This window comes from Vidua chalybeata, chromosome 7 (assembly GCF_026979565.1).
Source record: "Vidua chalybeata isolate OUT-0048 chromosome 7, bVidCha1 merged haplotype, whole genome shotgun sequence".
In the NCBI taxonomy this organism is placed as follows: Eukaryota; Metazoa; Chordata; class Aves; order Passeriformes; family Viduidae; genus Vidua; species Vidua chalybeata.
Genome location: NC_071536.1, coordinates 11,851,856 through 11,876,559, shown reverse-complemented (window position 1 = coordinate 11,876,559; position 24,704 = coordinate 11,851,856). Strand labels below are relative to the sequence as shown.

Sequence of the window (24,704 nt, the reverse complement as noted above, 5' to 3'; positions counted from 1 at the left end):
CTGCAATTTGGCAGCAAATGATAGATATGGAAATAGGACCTAGGTACCTGGCCCTTCAGAATTCTGTCCTCTGCAGCCCACCTTTTTGTTTCCTTGAAGTAGGCTGTTGAAATTTTTTTTTCTCTCTTTCATATATTTCTGAAATGGAATGAAACAAGAGAGTCAACATGTAAGATTCCCAAGATGTCATTCCTGAAGTGAAGGACACTAAGTTCTTGCCAATGGTCTAGCTTTTTTCAACACAAGGAAGTTGGAAATAAATTGAGAATAATTTTTCAAATTCTCTTTCAAACTCCAGAGAAGTAAACTTATGTCCCATCCCATTCCATCTCTACCCTCCTCATATAGAAAATATATGCCCTTCTGGTGAAGAAGCCAATTGAAAAATCCACCCTTCAGCTTGCATTACTCATTTTCCTGCACAGAAAAATTAGGAGATTTACATTAAGCTGACAGTAATAAAAAAAAGCTGTTGGAAAGGTTACCAGGATGAGTAAGTCAGACAGGTAATGCCACATCCAAATGTTCTCATATTTTATTGGTGACAAAAGTAACACCCCCAACCCCACTGTGGAAAGTCAGATGGCTGGAGACAGTTTTCAGCCAGCTGACACTCTCATCCAAGGCAAATGCTTTGACTGGGAAAACAGCTGCTAACATTGATTTTTGCAGTGTCTGTTGTACCAAGAACAATGTCAGCCAGGAGCAAAAGGACTACCTTAGAAGCAAAATGATACACCTCTTCCTTTTCCCTTCATGCTTTCCTGTCAAGTGTGGAGAGTCACAGGAGACAGCCGCAGCTGTGGCAATTACTCTGCAGAGGCCAATTCCTGGGATTGCTCCAGAGCACCGAGCTGCTGCAGTAACTTGTGGCATGGTAAGTTGTGGCAAGTCCTTGCTCTTCTCTTCCAGGGAAGGGAAATGGTCTTGCCATTGCCTTGCCAGGGCCCAGACTCCTTGTCTGACAGCTACTTAGTGTTTGGAGGGATGTTAATTTTATCAGCAGGCTCTGCAGAGAAGCTAGGTGGGTGATAATGGCCAACAAAAGTCCAGTGAGAGTAGGTTGGTTACTCTGCCTATCTGCTGAGTTGTTTAATAATGTTTCACTCTGTGAACACTCTGTTTACAACTCATGTAAACAAACAAGATCTACGGCAACAATAAACATAGAGAGAAATTTCCTTATCCTGTACAATCTCACCCAGATGCCTCAATGATGCCATTTTAAAGAGCTGGTAAACAAATTCTCTGCACCTCACATGAGAAAATTTGAAAGACTAACATATGAAAAAAGATTAAAATGAAACATATAAACATTCCATAAAACAAGTAAATAAATAGAAACTTGACATCTGCTAACTATTGTCACTCATTTGCTAATTTTGTATTTGGCAGAAATTCCATTTCCAGAAGTATTTTTCTGTATTTTTATAGTCTTACTCAACTCTGAAGCCAAATAACTCATTTCAGTCAGAAATGCTGCACAGTGTGGGGCCCGTTGCCTATATTTGCAGTGTTTGTACCTTCCTGTTTTCCTGAAGATTTGCTGTCTCAAAGCAGTTCTGGGTCTGGAGCTGCAGCAAGTAAACTTTATCCAGAGGGCTAAAACCCATCTGAGCTCTTTCACTGAGCAGCCAGTGTCAGCTGCAGTTGTTCCTCCTGGCTTGGCTGCCTATTCTTGCAGACTATCACTGCAGCAAGACAAACAGCCATGGCTACTGCTTCTTGCCAGCACTCAAAGAACAAATGACTCTGAAACTTTCATATATATTACTCAAGTCCAACTTAGTTTTTGCTGGATGACTTTCATGATCTGTCAGTTTCTTCACTACCAACACTTCATAAGGTGAAATTCACTCTGTGTTTCTAGTTATTTACTTGGCTATTTAAAAATCAGACACTTTTTGCATGTGCAAGTAGCTGATACTCTTTCCAAAAATCACTGATCTCTCAGACTAGGCAGATATCTGATATCCCCATTCACAGAGATTTTCTGTGAACAGTGAATAAGGTGAGGCATTTGACTCTGCATCTTTTCCTTTTCAGCTGTGATTGGAATTACTTTTGGCAGAATCCCTTAAGTAATGTCAATGTGTCAGATATTAAAACCTAAAATAAAAATCAGTGGAGCCTTCCAATAAATTACAAGCACAATAAATACAGTGCTGGCAACTCTAAAGGTCAGAAACACTGTTTTCTGTTGAATGCTTTTAACTTCCAGGCACAGAAATCCTTTCTGATCCATGAAGCTCAACACCTTAAAACATGGCAGAAGAAATATCACAAATGTAAATTAAATAACAAATAATTTAATTGGCATTTGCCAGAAGGTCATCCTCCTGCTAAAGGCAAGTTTCACCCTTTGGACAGGACCTTGTTAGCAATCACTAAAATCCCAAGACAGGAACACAAAACAACTCTCCACTTTGCTAGTCATCAGACAATACTTTCAAAACTGTCAACAGGCAGAATTTTGACTAGGTAAAGATTCATATAGTACTCATGGGATTTTCCAAAAACAGAAACAAACTCAATTCCCATGGAAGTTAACTAGCAGTAAGCACTAAATGCCATTTTCGAATGCAATGAGGGATTTACCTGCCATTTCTAAGTGCCTGGATATCTTTCAAACCTAAATAAAGTCCCCTGTGAAACAGTTTTCCAGAAGCGACTCTGGGTTAGTTGTGAACTCCAGTGCACTGTGCAAACTGAAGTTAGTCTCCACAGGACAGGAACTGATGAAATCTCTTCACAGTGGGATTTGTGCCTGTTGAGGTGATGATGCAGCCCCTGGATCACATCCTCAGCTGATGTAAATCAGCACCCATCAGACCTTTCCAAGGTGTGTCTTTACATGGTTAAATCAAGGAGTTCAGAACCCATAAGGCACAAAATTTGGAATCCACATACTAATAATTTTATGTAAGGTCAGGCTTGAGGGATCCATGTTCCTATTAGTAGCCACTGAAGGAGAAACTGACGTGTTCACCTAGCAGCAACTTCTGCTGCAAATTCATCTTCCAGCTTGATATTACCTAAGCACTTAGTTTTAAATTTATTTGTAAGCTTGTGTGTATTGTCCACACACTAAAAATAGCACAAGCTTACATATTCCTGCACATAAAGAACACATATATATGGGTTTTTTTTTTTTAATTTTAAGGAGAAAATGGGAAGCCTTTATTTTGTGACTGATTTATCAGTGCCTGGCTTATGCATATTGCTATGCATTTCTTAGCAGAAAGCATCTTAGTGGGGGTGGGTTGCTCATATATAAGCATAAATGCAAGTATTCCCTATACAGGAGATGCCAGATACTGGTATTCTAGACAATATCTTTGTAAAAGTGGAGAGGAATTTTTTCCATAGATATATTTCTTCCTCTTCACCCTAAACTGAACTCCCTTAAACACTCGTTGTAGAGCGACTCTATGCAACATATATCAAACACTCCAGGTGTCTGAATTAAATATAGAATTTAAAGCTCATTCTGAAACTTTCTCACATGGAAAAACACCAGGGAGGCATACACAATGCCCAGCCCTGCTTCCTGCTGCAGACACTTAATGTTCCTCTGAGGGACACAAGCACGAGGCCAGTGTGCCCTCCAAACACCCAGTGAAGCCTTTTCCCTGGCTTTCCCAAGGCCCAGTTCCTGCTCACATGAATGGAAATGCTTTATAACTATTAATAGGAGTGAGCTCTGTGTTACAATAGCACCTCTGAGGACATACTGTACCAGGTGCTACGCACACAACGAGTAGGAAGGAGACAGCTCTGCCTGGAAGAATATATATGATCATTACAGAACAACCAAACCAACAAATCTAGGTAAATGACCACCCTTTTGAACAGATGTACTTGAGGCACAAAAAGATCAAGTAAAAGGAGACCAAAATAACACAAGAAGGCTCATCAAATCCAGAACTGGCTATTCCTTGCCAAGAATACTCACATCACCACTGCACAAGCTGAACAATTACTTTTACTGCTTGACTGTGTAGAAAATGCTCTTCTACATTCACCTCAGTTGATGTCCCAAAAGGTGCTGCTCTGTTTGCTCAGACAGTAGTCTTTCACTAATTAAAATCAGCCTTTCAGTACCAGTCTAGAAATTAATTATAGAAATAAGTAAATAAATAAGATCACAACCATGTTATCATTTGAAAAAAAATTTTAAAAAACAATGAATTACCAAACACAATAACTGAACACAAAAATCCTCTCTCCAGTGCAAATGTACACCAATTGCTCCTAATCCTCTAGTTATATGCAACAGGGGCCTCCTCCTTTAATCACAGACATCCCAGATCCCAGTCTTTAATTGAGCCACAGGGAAGTTAGATGTGCTGGAAAGCTGAAATGACCATGTTAGTCTGAATCTGTGACATTTTCAGCCAAGTTTTGATTCTTAAGATCACAAAATAACTAAAACTTTTTTCTTCCCAAGCATGCTGCTATTACAAGGGTTTGAGTCAGCAGGAACACATGCATATTTTTCAGAGAGTAATTTTTCCAGTGACTTAATGTCTGAATGAATTTATCATGAGACATAGAAGTGTCATTAACATTCGCCCCAAGCCAAAGAGTAGCTTTGAGTGTGTCCACACAGATTTGCGTCATTCCAGCCACGGTTCACTACCTTGAATACTCATTCCACCAGACTGTTTGGTCCTGGTAAACACAGAACAAGTTTTCCTGGCTCCTGTACTTATTAAACCAAAGGATCATTTTGCTGACAAGTGTGTAGCTGGTGTACTTCAGAACCCCAGAAAGCAATCATAGGTAATCTCTGAAAAAGTCTCTTTCATACAAGATCACAAACCTGGCTGGCACAGTAAAGAACGAAACTTTGGACTATATAAATCCTTTCAATAAACCAGCAAAATATTTTGAAGATGGAAAGAGTGAATCTACAAGAACTTCCCAAAGATGAAAGGAAATTATACAGAAGGTGATTTGAAAAGAAATTCTCCTTTCTATGAATACCTAACACCTCTCCTTACTTACAAGACATTGCTGCATCTTTCCAAACAGAAAATGCACACAACTGAGACATTTTTGTGAAGCCAAGTTTGTCAACTTTTCCCACAGACCAGAATGCAGCCAGAGATCTGTTCTGCATCAAGTGCAGATTCTCCCAGAACCTTCCCAGCGCTTTCCCCCTCAAATGTCAATAGCATGCAAATGAATTCCACATGCAAATGAGCAGCTCAGTGAATATGACAAAACTGTCCTGTTATTCCAGTTCTGTGACTCGAGAAAAACAAGGCAGCTACACTACCTATGTGTTACCCTTTATCCAAAACCTCTGTTCAGCTCATAGTGGCCAGATTCAGAAAAACACACACAACTTGATTGTGTCCTAGTCCAGGAGCTCACTTAGTGCAAAGCTAGAATTTATTGCTCTGTTAAGTGGAACACAAAGGTAGCAAAATCCAGTTTCTAAAAGCAATAAAATGTTGTATGGGTACTGACGATTCCGTTTCTTCACTCTGTGTAAAAGCCTAAATAGGTTTTGTATAAGTTTATATCAGGGTATTGGAATACAGAATTCTCCTCACCCTTACTTGCTAAGAGCCAAGTACTGATGGTTCCAATAATCTCCACAGCCTTCCCCTACAGACCCACAGTCACAGGCTGGGAGAGTTCTACCTCGTTGCCCCCACACCTGTCCATATCAGAGATGTGCACCATGGAAGCTCTGTCACAGTCTGTATACAAAGCAATTCATGACAAAGCTTTAAATACTTTGTAATGTATCACATTATGAACTAACACTTTATTGTTTAGTTGTACCAAAACTTGTGGTACATTAGAAGCAAAAAGAACAATCTCAGATCCCTCTCTTGCTTCACAGTTTTAATTTCCATTGAATAAATGTGAATAAAGAGGCTGTGGATATATAAAGAGAGAACAGACCATAATTGTCAACATCAAATGATGAATATTTTGAAAAACTGAACCACTTTGTGTAAGAGTTTTAGAAACTACTGGTAATTTATAGCTAGATTCTATTCCAGAAACTTTACAGCTCCTCCTTTACAGTAAGTACGCACTGTACTTTAACATGGTGGGTTTATAGCTCTTAGCAGTTTAATTACATAGATTCTCAGAACTCATTTCACAGAGTTGTACCACTGCAGACTGCAAAAATTCAGATACCTCATGTAAGCTCATGCAACAAAAAATTTTCTCCTGTCATCAAGTCCTTGTAGGAAACTTACTGGGTGACCCATAAAACACAGCCTATATACTAACAGTGCCCTACTGATTTCAGTAGGGGGTCAGATACATCAAACATACTGACAGTTCTCACAGTAGAACATTAATAGCACTTAAAACTGAATCACTCTGGCCATTATAAAAATCCTTCAATGCTAGTGTTACCAGTACCAGCACTTCTTTTAATGAATCTATTAATTTCCTGCAATTAGCCATTAAATAATTAATTTCAAAGAACAATTTACAAGGGCAACATTTTGCTTTCCATCTAAATCCTCAAAAATTATTAAAACTTTAGTAATGCTTAGATGTTAATGTCACCTGTTTAAAACAAACATCATCTGCTAGGTAACAGAGACAACAGAGTTAATTGTGTTGCTGCAGAACTGGGGCACACATTTTACTAAAATAAGGAATCTCAAGCAGCTGCAACAATCATAAGGTTCAAGAGCAATTCCTGTACTTTAAGAATGCAAAATTTGTGCTAAAGTCTCACAGATCACTGGACTTCTGCCTATCTTTCTCATAAAAATTAGTAAAAATTCCACTGCATATGCCAAAGTTATTCTTGGAAGTGGGAATCCACAGAGAAAAGTGTTCGTGCATCTGTCTGATTTAATTTTCACATTAGTAAGAAAGATGTCATGGTCCCAGGATGTATCTATGTAATACTATTCTAGAAAAAGCAAATATTAAGGTTTTATGTAATTCAGCTTGAAGAAATCCTCAGACATCATAGCCTAGGAGTTCCAGGAAAACATAGGTAGTGATTTCAGAATATCTCAGCTTATGAATCAAAAAGCTTTTGCTTCCTTCACCCCTTCTTTTTTTTTTTTTTTTTTTTTTGGTAAAGGTTAAAGCTTAATTTCTACTAAAGTATAAATCCACTGCAGCCACAGTATCTAGCTGGAGTCCCCTGTCAGAGGCTGATTTAATAAGATTTGGGAAGGTTGTCCCTCCCCCCTCAGCTCCTGTCATATAGGGCACATATTCCTAGGACTTCTGGTGGGCATGCTCCATGACAATACACAGCTCTCCTGTTCTGCATCCACACTAACCAGTGCAGCTATACTGGGAAAGCCACCTGCCCCACAGACCCCTGTGGGAGTGGCCCTGCCACAGCTACACGGCTATCCAGCAACATTTCTCCAGACAGAGGGTGTTTGTGTGCATCCACAATCAACAGTCCCCTGTCTCAAGTCTCATCAGGAGCCAAGGACTCTCCTCTTCAAAAGAACAGCTCAGCTGGTAATAAAAGCTGCTTGATCATCAAGTTCAAGAGTGAGGCATCAATCTAATGGTCTCAGAGACAAGTCTGAAGCACTCTGACTGCCAGGCTGTGTTAAAGCATTCAGCTCCATATGGCACAGTACAGGAGCAAAGCCTCTCCCTCCAGGGAATATTTGGAGCCTGCTGTGGACAGAGCGCTGATGCTGCACATCAGTGAGGAAAACACACTGCACTGAAAGCACTGTGTGACCTTGGAAGAGCCTTGTGTCCCTGGGGAGATGCACAGCAGGAGCACATCTCCCACAGAGACCACAGCAGGATATATTTGGAACTATAAATACAACCTAATGTGAAGACATTATAAAACATTTTTTATTTACAGCTGTTAGGAACTTACTTGTAACTCTGAAACCTCTTGGGTCTGTTCTTCCACTAGCCTTGCAAAATGGTCAGGAGCACTCTCCTCAGTTACTAGAAAAACAGTAGGAGCAAGACAGGCTAAAAGAGGCTCTTGATACAGACTGCTGGTTAATCATTTGCCTTTTAAATTCAACATGTAAACAAAGCTTCATAGCAGAGATGCTTGTTAGGGAGTATTTATTAGCTCTTTCATGTTTCCCTTCATAAAAGTTCTTTTATTCTTCAGCATTGTATCTTAATGCTAATTTTATTACATTCAGCTTCAGCAATATAATCTTGTAGTATAAAGCATCACCAGTGGTTATGCAAGAAAAGGAAATGAAAAGAGAGCTCAAAGGCAGATATATGTCTGCTACAAGGTTTGTCAAAAACATGCATGTCCTGACAGATGCTGTGAGTTGAGTGGTAATTACATAGAGCTGAGATAATCACTGGGTAAGCCTGTGTAAAGTAATCTGGTGAGCCCACCTGCATATGGTCCTATTTCTATTACTACCCAAAGAAGCAGAACTGATGATGGACTTTGGCACCCTGTGGTTCTTGTACTCTGATGTATCTTTACAAATCCAGTGCCTGGCTTTTAGTGGCAACTTTGCTTTTTCTGTCACTTAATAAGACTCACACTCAGTAACTTTAGAAACACTGCAGTTAAGAAGATATAAATGTTTTGACGTAATGGTCATGACTACAGATGAATTTATTTTTTTTATTTCAGTGGCTGAACTGCAAATGTGCACAAGTGAGAAAAACATTTAACAGTGGTCTGTCAAGAGGATAGCTTAAGAAAATCCTACCAAATGGTTAGGATTGAATAAGTAAATTCCAGTTCATCAAAGTTGAGAACAAAATAACACGTAGTTGTCATTGATGCAGAAAGTTGGAATATGCTGTCTAAAATGTTAACTACATATAGTTCAGCCTACAATTCTTCAGCCCACCCTAGCAAAGACTGCAAGGTAAGGTCCTTTTCAGTTATAATGCTGACTATGCCAGTATGACAGATGTTTCCTGTCCCTGGTTCCATTACCGCTTCATTCAATTTCTGTGTTTCCAGCAAATGCTGGCTAACTGATAGGTTTTAATCTTTCTCATTCATGCTATTGTCTCTGTATCAGGACAGTACAGATGCCTCCAAATTAGCTGAGAGCATTAACATTCCAGATTCTTCATCTTTTGCACAAGACTCATGCATCATATTTTCTGTGAGTTCTCAGAGATGATTTGAAGATGTTTTTCTGTTTGACATATGCTTGCGTCAAGAGCTCCATGCTTTGAGATCTTCAGTACTTGCTTCAATCTTTCCTATTTTCCACTTCTATTTTTCTAAATAAGCTTTTGGAATTGTCACCAGGAGGGAGGATTGAGGAAAAGGCCCCATAACTAAGTGCTGAGCTCATTTCACCATATGTGAAGTCGCAACTAGAAGCCAAGGCACTTTTTTGTATCATCCAATCTATTGCAGAAAACTCCAGAAAATGGAGGAGCCAAGGACTTGCCAGGTACTGGGCCAATATGAGAGCACTGAAGGCCTAGCTGTCAGCAAAAGCACTGGGGAGACTGGATCTGTGCCTAAGGTTTTTAAATCTGAAGCTGGAAGGGTCTTGCCACAAGAAGAGAAATCTGGTTCATGCTATAACATAATCATCTCTATTTCAACACTAACAGCAACCTTTTAAAATTGCTCCCAGTGTAAACAGCCTCTTGAGACAATAATGTTTGGTGCCCATGTAAAAAAAGCTGTGGTAAAATGAGAATATTAAACAGTATGGAATACATAGGTCTGTGTGTGTGTGTGAGTGTTGATCCATCAGATCACATAACAGATTTAAAAATTACTTTGGACACTTTTGTAGATTACTTGGGTCCTCTAATTCTACAAGAAATAGAGCCTGGATACCTCCTACAACACAGATTTTTCCAGCTCTTTATTCAGCAATGCTTTCTGTAATCTTATTCTTTTTAAATAAGGGGATAGACAATCACAGAGCAATGGTACCAAGCAGCAAGTAAAATTATGTCTGTGTACATGTTCACAGGACCCAGGCCTTGTGGTACAGCTGGAAAAATTCATAACAGATTCCCATACAAAAGGTTAGATTCTCACAGCAAAAACTGGTGCAGCTCTTTATTAGGAGAGCTCATAAGGGCTTCCTTTATGCTGTCAACTCTCTCTAGCTAATGTTACAGACATTTAAGGTGACTTACGAGGATATCAAAAGGAGTCAATCCACTCTGATTTTATGGCATTTTAATGGATTTCTTTTGGCAGTTTAGGGGAATATGAAAAGGTTGCAGCCTTCTGCAATACATAATTAAACTGAGTAAAGGGGAGCACTGTTATTGTTATGAATACATGAACTGTCTATTAGAGCTATACACACCTACTGAAATGAGGGAATATTTTTGGTCAGTTGAACAGGGGAACTGGAAGGCAAGAAGTAGAAAGGCAGGTAACAGCCTAAGAAGTAACATCCAATAAGCCAACAACAGGAGTCAGGCCCCCACAGACAATAAGATGCACTCAATAAGGACACACAGAGCAGAGAACAGTCTATGTGACACACAGGATAAACACTGTACCTCTCATGTTGAGAAAGCCCCATCTGGGATCTCCTGTTTGTTTGGGTCTTTTTTAAAAATAATCTTTTATTGCTCTACTTTCTAGTACTTTTCTCCATCTATATACCTTCACACTAGAATAGGTATTCAGGAAATTTAGTTTGGGATTCCAGATACTTCTCACCTGACCATCATTACATGCAAAATACATTGGTCTTTCACAGCTAAAATCTTATGATATAGTCCTCATAAATTGTCTAGCTTTAGCTTCCAAATATTAGATGCTACATATGATCCTCTAGTAAACTAAGGGCTGCTAGAATTACCTTCCCCAGTTATATATTTGCTAGTAGAAAACAAGTTCTCTCTAAATCAATACTGAAATGCAGTAAGCCTTAAATCCCTCATCCTCAAGTCCTTTCCCATTCTCAATTTTTTTTATTTTCTACATGTATTCCAAGTGTCCAACTGACTTTTGAATGCATGGACACCAAAGAGCCAGGCAAGTTACAATGTGAATGATTTTGCTAAAGCTGATTATAACTTTAATGTCTTCTCTACAACCATACAATGTTCCTTGTTTATATGTCCCACAAGCACTCCACCAAGCTGCAGAATTGCACTGAGAATGCAACTGCTCATTCAGATGGCCCCTCAGTCCCTGCCTACAGAGTTACTGTATGCAGTGCTCTGATAATTTTGACCAACTTTCAGACCCTGCATTTCCCTGTATAAGCTCTTCCTCTCCCCATTACGTGACAGAATAACACCTGTACATCTCAATCCTTGCCAAATGCAAGAAAATTTACATGAAAAAAATGTTCTAGAGCAACACAACACAAGAATTGGAGATCTAACACAACTCTTACTAAATTTCAGCATGCAGTCACCTCCACCTCTTTATCTCTTCTTGCAAGCTTGGTGAACTCTCAAGGTTTACACAGGGAGCCAGAAGCAGGCAGGAAATCAGGACCCTTCATCCCTTTCCAGGGGCTGCAGGGCCTGAACTAGTCTAGAACCAATCACTCACTATATTACCTATCTATTGTTATACAAAAGCAATAAAAAGACAGAAGCTCTCCATATGGAAAAACAAAACCTGGGATTCACTTAACAGAAAGATCCAAGTACTAAACACTAGCAGAAACCACCGTGCTGGCTGCTGCTAACACCTGTCAGCACCACTGAGATAACATTTGGTTCACACATGTCCTGGCTTGGCAGGCACCTGATTTACATTTTCACACTTTGTATCAGCTCTCTACACACTTGCTCTCTAGCATAGTGCTCATACATCAGACACCACTGTGGTCTCATTTTTCAGTGCTGTCATAGCTAGATTATTGCAGAGGACAAAACTCTTGCTCTGAAGTACACCTGCATCAAAACACAGTAACCTTGAGGTAACATATGAATTAATGACACACAAATTTTAGGTTAAAAAGCCATTCACCTGTTAATAACCAAGTCTATTTAATTTTCAGACTTCTCCTTACTGCACTTTAATAACGAACTCTGACTGTTAAATTAAAAACAGTAACCAGTAACTATGACTTCACTTGTCTTAACAGAATTGCACCCATTTCTTGCAGTCCTAAATTTGGCCCAGAAGCCACTGAACTCACTAGTCCCATTTTCTCATGTGCCTGGGTAGGAAAGACCTGTACCAAAACCCTCTCTTTTTAATAGCTTATACTGAGCTGGCCTCCAATTACAAGTGCCAAAACTCTAAGATGTGTTTACCCACTCTGAAGGATGCAGCGGTGGTAAGAATGCTTTGTGTCATTTGAAGCTCCATGGGCAAGAACGATGGACTGAACAAGCAGACAAAGATACTTCTGGCACATCTCTTAACTAAAGTTAACATTGCTTTTCTGTGACCACTAGAGATGTATCACTGAAGGAAACACTTATGGACTGTGGTTTATTTGCAGTCACTAAAAAGTATTCATTAACTGCATTATAGCAGAGGCATAAGTCAGAGAACATATATAATAGAGGACCACATTCCTCAGAAATCATGGTCTAAACTGACACAAGGGCACAGTGAAATAGAGAACCCAAGAGGCAAAATGATCTGTCCATGGTAAGTCTGTTGCAATGTTTATAGCAGTACCAAGGCATTTTGCCTTTCAGACCCTGTTCTACATTTTTTCCAGAACTCTAAAGTCCTACACTACAGACAGGTAGGGATGTTGGGATTTTCCAGAGACATTTGTCTAGTGTTAACAAAAAAGCACTTCTGAGTAATATTTAAGCCATGCATGAGTAACTTCGTTGTTGCTACGCTTGATAATGCAAAACAGAAAATATTAGCAACTTTATCATAACAAGTAGCTCTTAACAAAGGAGGCTCCAAATCTGCATACAGGGTGGTCAGCAGAGCAGTGCAGAGGCACAGCAGATTGCAAGAACAGCAGCTATATATCTTGAGTGCAAAAACCCTGACAGTCCCCTACAAACAGAGATGAGGAACAGATTACTGAATAACATCCAGTCAGATTCCCAGAGAATTACACAGACGGATCTCCAATTGCATGAGTAACGATCTCCAATTGCATGAATTCCTGCAGAACACAGTTTTACTGGGCAGCAGCAGGCAGCAAACTTTTTGGCCCTCCAAAACTCAGCCTGATCTGAGTTTTAAAAATTACAAACTCTAGGAGAGGTTATCACTGACCAATGAAAACTGTGTCTTTCCACCAGCAGGATGGATGTTGCTGTCAGGGCTAGTAGGGAAATATCTCATGTGTTTCTGCCCTTGTGAATCAGGTAATTCTTATAGGAAACAGGTCTGGAAATGCAGAGAGCTGCACCTCTATCAGCTCGCATGTCTAGTACAGGGATTAGCCCAGAAGGCTTAGATATTTGTGTGGAGTTTGCAATGGATGTTTATAAGAGACCTTGTTACTCTTTCAGCTTTCCTGTCAGATATCATAGCTGAGGTGTTTTTTGTAGAGCAAGCAGAATAACCCAACCTGTGAGAGAAACCAGTGAGATCTTTCATGTGCCATTTTCACATGTGACTGTGCTAACATTAAGGTATCCTCAAAGCAGTGTGCAGTTATGCCTCAATCATTAGCCCACTTGTTTTGTTAAAGCATCAGAGCTCTAGTAGTGAAAGTGTTGGTATGGCCAGAAAAAGAAAAAGGATGAGTGGGACAAATGAGAGGAAAAAGAATCATCTCCATGGGCAGAAAAGCTTGGGTTTCCTTCAGAGGCACAGAATCAGGAGCACAGAACAGGAATTGGATGACACTCCACAGGCCTCACTATAAGGAAGAAATTGATATTTGCCCTGCTAGAATGATGTATATTAGTAGATTAAACACAGTTAATAAACTAATATTTTACATCTTCCTCTATGATGCTGGGGCCAACAGACTCTCATTTGGATATAACTGATAGTAGAGCTTACAACTTTCAAAAGTCTCTTAATTCTTAGCACAATCTTGTGATAGCAGTAAGAAAGTTCTGAAAATATCTTACCTGGAGAGATAATGGTATTTTATTTAAAAACAAGAAAGGCAAATGACTACAAACCAGGATATAATCATGTATCAGCCCACTGTGTGGTGGGAAGAATGGCCTGTCAGACTCCAAACTTCTCTTGAAGGCATGTTTTTCAGCAAGTCTGTTACAGGATATGGACCTATTTCAACAAACACAGAGGTGTAACCACACATCTTGCAATCCAGACTTCAGACAAACACATCTTGCAACCCAGACTTCAGACAAACAAGAAAAAAAAAAAAAGATTGACCTGTCGCTGACTGGTAATGAGAGCCCAGACTTACCAAGCTGTGTGAGAAAGTCTACCCCTCAGCTACAAAGCACCTCCTGGAAGCTCAAGGAGTTCTGTGGTGGGTTATCAGCTGGTTCCCAAAGGAAATGGGACTGTGACAGTCACAATGGAGGAGTAATTTTTTGTGCATGTAGGCTCACATCCTGTGTGACTTGTAAATTTATTAGCAGATTTCAAACAAAGTTGATGGAGGAACGGGCAATTCAGAGTTAAGAGGAAACAGGCAGCTAAATAGAGGACACTATCTTCAGCATCTGGCTGAGGGAACAGCTTTTGACATCAGAGAACATAGTTGGAATGCTACTCTTTTAAATTTTGCATCTATAAAAAAGTCAAAGTTTGCATAAATCATGAAGCAGAAATCTATAGAAACCAGATTTGTTACTTCATTTGTTCTTTTTGTTCTGAAGGAAAAGTTCAAAGCTTTTCTGGATGGAATACTCTTCCCACGTTGATTTGTCAATGGTACGCAAATCCTATTACAGCATCACAGCACATATAAAATGGGGGACTAAATGCTTCCCCTAAGTGATTGAATGGTAGACAACAAATATAGTATTTTGTTTAAGGAGTTAAGAGGTTACTTTGGTACAAACTCTGGAGCAGAAAAAGGTCATTAAAGTATTCTTGGCATCAGCTTCCTTTTTTTTCCTTTAATTCTTGTTTTAACTCGGTTTTCACTTTAACCTTGTCCTTCATCTTTATGGAATTTAATTGACTACAGAAGAAAGTGTATTCTTTGCTGCCTGTGGTAATGAAATTTGTTGGTTTTGCTCACTCTGAGATGTAGGTGTGTCACCAACAGAGGATTTTGCTGCCAGCGTGACAGCAGATAGTGCTGTCAGTACAGCTCGACTCAGGCTCCAGAAGTGTGTGACCCTGGGGTCATATAAAGGCATCTAATTATAACAGAGGGCTGCCTGCTTTATAGAAATAATAAAATTTTACAAGCAAGAGGAAAACAGGAACGTTGCACAAAGGCCTGAGTAAATTTTACTTTGCTGATTTCCACTGGAAAACAGCATTTCCAGTGCTGAAAGTGCCATGTACCCTTCAGACTGGGATGGTGCATCTCAAGCTTGGCTGAAAACATGTCAGAGCCCTGATGGCTTTCACCTGACTGCAGTGCTCAGGGGGCTGTGGTGGAACAAGAAATCTGGAAGCATAAGGGAGAGATTGTCATTCTGCAGTCCTTAATAATATAACATTTTAAATTTAATTTCAGGGTTATAAAACAACCTTGAGAAAAGGCTTTCAGGTCTCAAACTAGAGTTTATGGAGCTGACATGTGCTTTACTGTCATTCTCTAGTGTCAGGGGTAGAGCTTAAAGAAGATGCTGAAAAGCAAAAATATTATCCTTTCTCCTAGTCCTCACTGATCTGCATTCTCCTCTAAGTCAGAAGATGCCAGTCACAACCCAGGCCTATGAAGTCACTCTGGAGAATTTCCTGTGAGGAAAGGGTGCCTGTCTTGGTGGTCCTGAGTGAGTGCAAAGACACTGCCCTTGCAGAATCTGTGTTCTGTACATAATTAACAAGATGAAAGTGGACACAGAGTACAGCAAGTCATTAAAGAGGACAAATAGGTTTTTTTCACCCAAGTTTATCCCAGCACAGGAAACGATGTGAGCTGTGAAGTGTTTTCACTGGACAGATTTGCATTGAACACCCACTACCTTTCCTTCTCCAAACAACTGATGAATGCAACACAGCCACATATGGCACACTCCTTTCCTAATATAACTCCTGTATGGTTGTCTCATGAATCAGATGCTTTGTTGAAAAGATTGTGCTTTGATGCCGATGGAAAGGATTGAGAATAGATACAGAGCTGTTCAGACACTGGCTCAGCTGAGAATTTAAAAGAAAACCAAAACCCCAGTGACACACGGGCTTTAATTTGCCATCCAGCATTAGACACATGAGCCACTCTCTCCAGTTCTCCATTAGGGCCAGGGACAAGTGGCAAACAGAATCAATCCAAGGAAAAATGCAGCCTTTCTTTTGCTTTAACCAGCAATTTCAGGAAATGCTTAATCTTCTTGCAGTTTACATAGACCAGACATTTATTTAAATAACAGTGGAGCAACAGTATAGAAGCTGACTGGAAAAGCAAACCTTGATATTTTAAGAGATTAAAAAAATTACCACTTACAGCAGTTACAGCTCAATGTCCCAACAGCAGTACAATATATAAAGCTCCTGTCAAATGATTTCTATCCAGCATGAGTTTTTGAACTGATACCACTAATCATATTTTAGCCTCAGTGTAAGATAGTTTCTGCAGAACTAATATTATCTTGCTACTAAAGACCTTTTCAAAATAAAAAGATACCTCAATGTAATTATCTTAATGCCATACAAACTCTAGTATCAGTATTGACCTTTTTACTTCCTTTAGAAATCACAATCAACATCCATCCTGCAGATTAATCCCCTAAATTGTTTCCTTGTCAAAGTGTCATGCTTTTTCATTAGTGATTATAGCTAATTGCAATTCTCTCCAATCTGCTATGCAGCTAATTATCTAAAACAGACTTCACTGACAGAGTATGCATGTTGTCTCTGTTATATGGTAAAATATACCATCATTATTTGCATCACCAGAGTACTTAGATGTCCCAAATGATGCTCTGCTTTTCATCTGCTAGGTGCTGTACAAACACAGAATTAATCTAGCACTTCAGTATCAATAAAGCCATGTTCACATTTGAGTGCCCTAGTGCTTGGGTCTGAGCACACATGTGCAGAAAGCACTGGATGAAAAGCAGACCAGTCAGTCCTTACTATCTGGAGGCAGGAGAGCCATACAAATGAAATCATTTCATCCAAGATCATGAAAAACTTCAGAAGGGGCAGAAACCAAACTTGGAATCTTCTGATCCAGGTTTACAGCTTCACAAATAGTTCACTTTCAAGCATTTATAGTTCATACATGCCACAATCCAGACTAGGAAAACCTTAAACTGAGTTGTGATAACACAGCTGGCATTTCTTAATTACACAGTCAAAATACAGTCCTGGTCTCCAGAATATACTTGGAGTACTTTCTCTCTAAAGAGAAAGGAAAAGATGGGAAAGACAGACAACCTGCTAGCAGCAACATGGAAAGAACCTGCTGTATTTATACATATATTTTTCATGTACATGATTACAGCCAAGAGAAGGGCAGTGAACTGACATCATTATCACCTTCATATCAGTGGTGGGCAGAGTGCAGTAAGCCAAGATTCTGAAAGGAGCTCCCAAGCAACTACCTGAAACAGCCATTTTAACATCTTCCTGAAGAGGCATAGAGGTGAATTACAAAATACAACATTCAGGAATGATATTCTCAAAAAGCAGAATAGGTTGAATTTTAAATACTTTGAGAAAACTCACACAATCCTTTCAAGGCACAAAGTAATTTTAAAAAATTAAATGGAAAAATTCACTTGTGATAAATGTTACTGCCTTTTTCACACAAAGCAGGACAAAAGCAGCAAGACTTGTGGGATTCTGATGGGAAGGAAAATTTAAACAAGAAAATATTAAACTGTTCTTCTTGGGGAGTTTAAATTGGTATAAATTGGAGATGGAAAGTGATTGGGACTGCAATAGATGCTGATGAGATTTTGAAGGGAAGCAGATTCAATGATTTGTGCTAAGCCAGGCCATGTCTTTATGAAGCAGTCAGCATCAACTAGTGTGTAATTCATCAACATTTCTGGTCTCTTCAGTAAGCTTAGGGAATTTTTGTCAACATTTATCTGAATTTCCCACTATTCTCCAATAACATTACAGCCCCAAGAGATGGACCTACTAAGGGCCCCAAATCTCTGCTTGTTCATTACCTCCATCATCACTGCAACTTGCAAACACACCCTTTCATGCCAGAGGGGCTTTCTTCATTACCATCTGCCTTCTCTCCATCCTCTTTCCTGGCTTCTGTACCACCACCAGTCTGCAACTTACGTGACACCAGTGCACAGAAAGTTACAGTTTATGGTGATTTATAACCAAAGGAAATTCTGAAAATTATTTGTTGATTGGCACAGCAGGTAAGAACTTCTTGATGAAATTTACTCAGGTAATTGGACTGTTGTAATCAAACCATGTCCTCACTTATTTGTGCAAGTTTATCTGTCAATAAATGATCAATAACAATGTTATTCCCAGTTTGCCCAAAGTTAAAATGGCCACAGCTATTTAAAATATTTCACGTTCAAATATTGCCATCAGTGCTATAAAACAGAAGTTACTGATATATACTCCTAATTACAGCCAACCTAAAGACCTTTCTGAGTGGAGATTTATATAATTATTACCAGATTGCTCTTATATTTTTATTTCAGTAAGTCACAGTGCTGTTGCCAATTCGTAAAGCAGCTTCAAGATCTGTTTGTGCTGAAAGACATTAAGATATAAGGGCAAGAAAATATTCACTAAAGTTTAAGGGCAACAATATGTCATGTGAAATATATACTGAAATGAATTAACTGCAAATATATCACATCAAATATTCCAGGAGCTTTACTGTTTATGCCTGTTTAACTTTATATATATATAACACAAACATACTCATAAACATGTATTTCCCAAAAAATAAACTTCAGATCCCTGGCTGTATTATCAACATATTACCATTCAGATATTGCATGTACCTCATTCTTTGGCCTGATAGCTATCACATTAACTTTGAAAGAAACAGACTCCTGTTTCTAATTAATAAGAACATTAAAGTGTTTATGCAGGAGGAGAACGTAGAGAGTTTATTACACTGAGGCCTGTCCAGAGCCAGTGTGGTTTTGTCATGTGCATGTTAAAACTGACAGAGCCAAGTTTGGTTACAGCCCATAGAGCATCTGCAAGTCATTTACATACTTTCAAATGCTGCAATGATAAACACACACAGCTCTGTGACCATCTGATGGTTATGTCTCAAAGCGAATGAAGAGAAAGCATTCAGAAAAGGACAAGATAAATTGCTTAGACTGAATTTGGGGAATGAAAGGGTGGGAATGAAGAGGAAGAAGCCCAAAAGATATTTCTAAGGACCTGAGCAGAACTTATTTTGCACTCCTTATTCTACAGAAAGTTACTCCTGTCACATTTATATTGTGGAGGCATAGCCCAAGGAAATATGGCTATTCAGAGAGATAGGAAGTGAGTTTGTTTACCACCCAGCTGCCTGACTGACCTCATCATAACTCCCCAAGGGAAAGCACATTTTGGGCAGACTGATCCCAGAACAGATCTTGTCTACTCAAGACCAAACTTCTGACTCCAGCCTGAGCTAAGAGCTTATTTCCTCTCATACACTGGACAGGGCTTCTTCTCAGACACTGATTTAATCAAGAATTAGCCTTACTAGCAGTCCCAAATCAATCATTTCAATGTAATTATTATTTAGACATACCCAAAGTAGTCCTTTTTGTCTGTTTTGCTTTGAAGTTAGGAATCTTTTACTCTTATTTCAGATCTCTAAGGAATGAGAAAAATGTCCAAAGTTGGATCTGCATTCACACTCTCACTATAGCCAACTCCAGTGAATAGTCCTGGTGGTAGAATTCTAGTTTAAAGTCTTTTTGAAATAGCTTGGGGTGTTGGTGACTCTCTAATCTGCTTTATCCATTCATACAAGATCTATTAAAGGACTAACAGGATGTGGTGTAAGTTAGAAGGAATGTGTTTGGACAAGCATTTTGCATTATGTACTTCTTGGCTGTGGCTGTCATCTTCTTTATAATTTTTTTCTTTTACAAGCAGAAAAATTACTCTAAATTTTCAGTGCATATAAAAATCCAGTAACAGCCACCTTTGAAACACAGAAAAATGCATATACTTGAAAAAGTTTAAATTTGAAAGTTCTACAAGTTTTATTGGTATTTCTGACATTCACATCAACAGAGACCATCAGCTGACTCCTTATTGGTGACACCTCTTCAGAAAAGTCAGGTGAACTCTGTAGAGTTTCTACTTAGTCAAAAGTTATCAATATATTTTTAGATCTGGATTTACACAGATCTACTCTCTTCAGCTCAGAACATTTCCCATTAAATCCAGAGGACAAGTGTTCCAGTCAACCGCAGCCATACACGTAGTAAATGTACCTCCAAACCAGCTTCAAGACTGCTCTAATTTACAGTGGTAGAAGTAGGGATGAGGAAAAGCCAGTTAAAAAACCTGACTGGCTTGAGGATTATGTGAGCAAAAATAGCTGTGATTCCTTGCCACAAAATTAGCAATTACAGCCTGAAGACTTTGCTATAAAGTCCCAGGACCATGATGATAGATGGATTGTACTGCCTTCATGCTTTTATCAAGAGACTGAAAAAGAGAAGACATAATTTCTGTTGTGTCTGGTCTCTCATATGTCATAATGGCCACATTTTTCTATAATTTGACTGCCACAGTGAGTGTGAAATGTATGTCCAGTTGTGGATATTTTTCTCACTCCTTAGACAAGATCTAAATCTTATGGCTGAAAGAAAAAGAGCAAAATTAATTGTGATCAAGGTTGAATTGGCACAGATGAGCAAGAATATATGACTCGAGTTAATGTCTTCCTCATTGCTCTGCAAATTAAAAAAACAATCAATAATAAACAGCAAACAGCTACAGAAACCATAAAAGTATGATTCCATAATGGTAAAAGAATGACAGCCCATACATTGGGTATTACTACTGTCTGCTCAGGTGCCTCATGGTGGATTAACCTGAGCCATTTGACTTTGTGTTGGTGATGGACTAGGCACACAGGAGTTTAGTTCACATTTCTGATATGCAGGGGCCTTGCACAACCTAAATTCACATTCACAGCATCTCACTTGCAAACAGTGCAGCAAAAGCACTTCACAGGATCAGAGTGAAAGACACAAAGAGATATCAATGTCCATACAGGTTGCTTTAGCAAGAAGATGACACATTGCACTTTACTACCATTCTTCCTAATATTCTCAAATGTCATCATTGCTTTCTGTGGTACTACTTGTGATTCCTGCAGGTATAAGCAGGAGTAGATAAAGGTGCAAATTGTCTGGAAACAGTCTTGAGAGAAGCAGTAAAAAAAAAAAAAAAAAAAAAAGGCAAATAAGAATTTTTTTTTCAAGTAGTACAGCAAGCAATTTGTCCTAAAGACTGCAAAAGTCACATCAAACAATTACTCTTCTAACTAAAAACCAGCTGAGATCACTACTGGGAGGAGCTACCATCCATGCAGACAAACAGGTGGCCCTGAGTGGAAGTGGCATGTCACTGTCCTTAATGCAGGACACATGACACAAAGAAGTTTGTGAACAGCTAGCTTTTTACATACTTGTAGGCACATGTGGGCAGAACAAACCCACACAATATTGGAGCAGTACTGTAAACCACTTCTTCTGCAAAGCAACATTTCTGGGCATCTGGCCACGTGACTGAATACAGGGATGAGTCAATCCTAAACCTAGAGATGCTCAATAAACTAAACAATCAAAGGATTTACATGCTAGTGAACTTGGATAAGCACATCTATAACAATTTTAACTTTGCTAAAGATCCAACACCTCTATAAAAATACTTCTTACTCTGTTCACTCCTGTGTAATTGCAGGCTTGATAGGAATCCTAAACACCTTGGTTGGGAAAGGAGAAAAGGTACAGTGACTGAAATGGCAAAAACTGACAATCACTATCAGCTATGCCTGGTATAGAGAGCATTGCAGCAAAACACAGACTTCAGTTGCTCAACAAGCAAATTATTTCCTGCTTTAAAAGTGTATGTCTGGGCTCAAAAATATATAGACTAATGATAAGCATTCAAAGATCTTAGAAAGATACATAAAAGCTTAAAGAAAAGTATATAATCCATAGACAAAATGATCATTTTGTCCAGTATAAAAAACTATGCCCAAGGCAAGGGGGGATGTCACCCATATTTGACCACTTGAAAGTCAGGACATTGGCTTTGTCCAAAATGGGCTGGTTAGTGTGAATCTATGATTTCCACTACTATAGCTACCCATCTTGTCTATTTTTATGTGTTGTGCAGTCTATCAAGATTCAGCTAAGTACCTTCTTTTGTCTGGCAACTCCAGTGAGGATAGGATTGGAAGACAAAGATAGGAGCTCGATTTTTTAAATTACTCTCCGGTGCACATCAAACAAGTGTCCCAATTATACGAAACCTATTCATACCATCTGTGACCCACAAACATCTGTGCTTCCACAAAGGTGCACAAGTGTATCTCAAGCAGACAGACGAGGCCCAAGGTGCAGCAGGCCGTGAATAAAGGTGATGTCATGGAAGTATCAGCAAAGCAATATTTATGCTTGAGATAGGCGACTGCTAAAGACCTGGAACAACCTCTTGTTAGTATTTTTGGGGGAAAAAAAAGGACAAACAAAACCCACACTCCCCTCTCAACTAGTTTAATAAGAGAGTCCCATAAGGTTACAACACATACCCTTAGCCGGTGCCAGAGATTAAGTGATTATTCAGGGGACAACTTCCAGCTCCAGGTCAATAGTCTAAGCCATCCCCTCAGTGTCCTAAATGTCTCTGGGATGAAGCAGATTAATTCTGGGAGCACGTTTAGCAACTCAGCACAGGTTTGTGCCACAGCTGCTCTGTGCACAGCTTTGTCACTGGAACTGGGAGATGCCCCCAGAGCTCTCTCCAGTGCTCTCCTGCATGAGGAGCCAGCCACGCTCCCCACAGCTGCCACAATCCCAGCAGCCAGCCAGGCTAACCTGCACCGCTGTTTAGAGCACAGACACTACAAACAGGATGGCCAGAACCACATCCTGGACATCTGTACTTTCCCCTTGCTAGCCCACCTCCATAATGTGTTTGAGTGGGTGTCTTGAGCTCCCATTACTAACCCCTGTTTTATTTAACTGCTTAGAGCAGAGATCAGAAAGGAAAAATTCCCTGTAGGGAGTATTACTAAATAAGTGAAATCCTGCAGGGACTCAAAAAATCTGCACTAAAATGAAGCATGCCCTGGAGTTTAACAGAGTTTGAGAGAAAACAGGTACTCTCAAGCTGTCACTGCTTTTCTTTGCAGAGATCCAGCTTTGTGGAAAAATGCAACATTTTGATTTGTGAATCTGATCCAATTTTTTTAACTGGGCTGCTGTTCAAAGTAATGTATTAAAGAACTTCCTCGCTTCAAATTATTTTCCCATTTTAGCTTTCTGGATGTAGATGCTCTCCACTGACCAGATTTGTTATTTCAGTTATTCACTATTTCCAAAAGCAATGACATGTTATTCAGTTAAGGGGTTCACTTCTCAACTCACTATTATGCAGTCACAATTAAATCAGTCAATCATTGATGTGAACTTGAAAACCTCAATTTTATTTTTAAAATGCTGTTCCCAACTGCAGTATAGGCAGTTTTTGGTGTGTAACAGGACATTACACTGGAAGTATGGCAGAATTTAGCCAGAAGCTTTTTGGCACAGAGCCTCTCACACCTCTTGCCCTTTTCCTGGATTAGGCATATTTTCTGGATGATCATTAGCCACATATAACTAATCTCAGTAACCATCTATCAAGAACTGAAAGAACTGAGCTGGCTGATACACACGGATTACTTCATAAATCATACCAGTCTCAAAGGCATTGCTTGCTGAGCAGTTTTAGAAAATACATCCTGAGTAGTTATACGTGGCTTTTGGAAGCTAATGCAGTATTTACAAAACTGAACCAATAAGACTAACAGCTTCACTTTGTGCATCAAAATGCTGAAAACTGGCACATCAATTTTCAATATAACAGTTAAGGAAAAAAAAAAAAAAAAAAGAGCTACTTCACAGAAGCTAAACTCTGAAGTCCCAGATGACATAATGACATCTCTTGAAGGCCGAGCCCAGGACCACAGAATACAGAAGCACAAGTCCCTTCAGCTCTACCCAGAGATCAGGGGCTTGGACATGCAAAGTTGTTCAGATATCTTCTGAAACTTCCAAGAGCACCTAGCCCAGTTTTGTACTTAAGTGAAAAAAAAAAAAAAAAAGGATTTTAAGATCCCACCCGCTTTGAGCAGATCTGAAATATTTGCTAGCAGTTATCAGCTTCAGTGACCTGTACTGTGTAAGACCAATTTCTGGTCTCACAGCTAAAAGCCGATCTGAGTATTGATACATGTTTCTGTCCAAAACAGGTGGCAGACAACCACACTCTATTTTCCAGCATGGGCCAGCCATGTAGAGTCTGAGGGTCTGAGCACCTATTTGGTGCAGAGAAGGCCTATTATTTTTTATTGATTTTCACTGTATGTAACGTGGACCGAGATCATATTGAAGAACAATTGCATGTCAGAAGCAATATAGACTCAAATCCTAGCACTTACCCTAGAAACCTCATAGATGTGATCAGAACACCCTTCCAGGAAATGGCCTCACCAGACTGCCCCTGGTAACTTGAGAAGACAGCTCATGGGAGCTCTGCCATGTTCTGGCACAGCAGCTCATGTAAGGACATGCTTTGTGTTTGCAGC

At 39.4% G+C, this 24,704-nt stretch overlaps 1 long non-coding RNA gene across 1 annotated transcript in view; it reads right to left on the bottom strand.

The window, feature by feature from the left end:
- Positions 1 to 67: 67 nt before the first annotated feature.
- Positions 68 to 24,704, bottom strand: part of LOC128790916 (uncharacterized) — a 31,753-nt gene continuing 7,116 nt past the window's right edge. Inside the window, exons 3-4 of the long non-coding RNA XR_008431901.1 lie at positions 7,853 to 7,926; positions 68 to 138 (exon numbers count right to left, since the gene is read on the bottom strand). This is a non-coding gene — a long non-coding RNA (uncharacterized LOC128790916). The remainder of the gene's footprint in view (positions 139 to 7,852; positions 7,927 to 24,704) is intronic.